The sequence below is a fragment of the Buceros rhinoceros genome, unplaced genomic scaffold, assembly GCF_000710305.1.
Source record: "Buceros rhinoceros silvestris isolate BGI_N320 unplaced genomic scaffold, ASM71030v1 scaffold1443, whole genome shotgun sequence".
Taxonomy (NCBI): Eukaryota; Metazoa; Chordata; class Aves; order Bucerotiformes; family Bucerotidae; genus Buceros; species Buceros rhinoceros.
Genome location: NW_010402829.1, coordinates 206,605 through 207,658, shown reverse-complemented (window position 1 = coordinate 207,658; position 1,054 = coordinate 206,605). Strand labels below are relative to the sequence as shown.

The window sequence follows — 1,054 nt, the reverse complement described above, 5'->3', positions numbered from 1 at the left end:
TCCTGCTGATGGATGTTATTGTACGGGATAGTTTGGGGAGGCTGGTGTTTAGAGCTTGCAGAGAGGTAGGGGGTTGTGGAGGAAATGCGGAAGACAAACATTCTTAAAAGAGGATTTAGAAAAATTAAACAGTTTTCAGCTCTACTGGAGCATTTTTTTAGATTTTTGTGGAAATGCTCAGCATAAGCTAGTAAGGTAGCTTGATGTTTGCATTCCTCGTAGGAAGAGGAAAACAATTTCATACTGTGACAACAGCGGCTCAGTACCCACATCAACGTTAAGGGTGTGTTTAATTGCATGGCAGGGTGGTTAGTTATGGTTTAAGCACTTTTAAAGTTTCAGGTCTCTCTCTTGTTTGATACTGAAAGTATCTTTAGACCAAGCTGTGTAAGTATGTTGTGACATTTCCATGTCTGTGAAGGGAGACTCTCCAAATGAAACCAGATAAACTGTGTGCATGAGTTTAAGATCTGGGGCAATGAAAGGTGATTGTTCTGGGGATCGTTTCAGATACATTTGAATCATCACTATAACAAAAAATATCAAGCGTGCCTTCAGCTTTTTATGTTACCTTAAGGGTAAGTTGCTCAACTAAAGAGTCTGATTTCTTTAGAAGTATAGTATTATTGGACTTTGTTGAACTTAGGTCAGGATATTTCTGTTTTGATTATAATAATATACATTATGCTCTCAGCAAGCAATAACTGCTTTGCTGCAGCTTCACTTGCAAATAACAAAGAGCTTTGTCTTGGCACTGATCTATAACTTCAAGACAAGCGTTTGTTTAAGACCCAAGGACAGAGTAACTCCTAGCTCGCATGCTGAGGGAGCAGCACCTTCTACATACTTTTAATGTTATTACTGAGCTTAAGAAACTCCTGTATCTTCTAAAGTGGATTCTCTAATGAATTGGTTTTGCTGATGTAAATGCACAACAGAGGAATATGTAACTGCCATGCTGGAGTAACTCTTGCATTTTGTTCTGAGCTTTATTTCCCCCGTTAGATTTCAAACATGGTAAATACCTGAGCAGAGTTTAACTTCCGACGCAGCT

The 1,054-nt window shown here is 38.8% G+C and overlaps 1 protein-coding gene across 1 annotated transcript in view; it reads left to right on the top strand.

Moving 5' to 3' along the window:
- The window catches only part of TRAPPC9 (trafficking protein particle complex 9), a gene marked incomplete at both ends in the record, with an annotated part of 201,795 nt that overhangs the window by 6,164 nt on the left and 194,577 nt on the right, over positions 1–1,054 (top strand). The gene's annotated exons all lie outside the window — the stretch shown is intronic.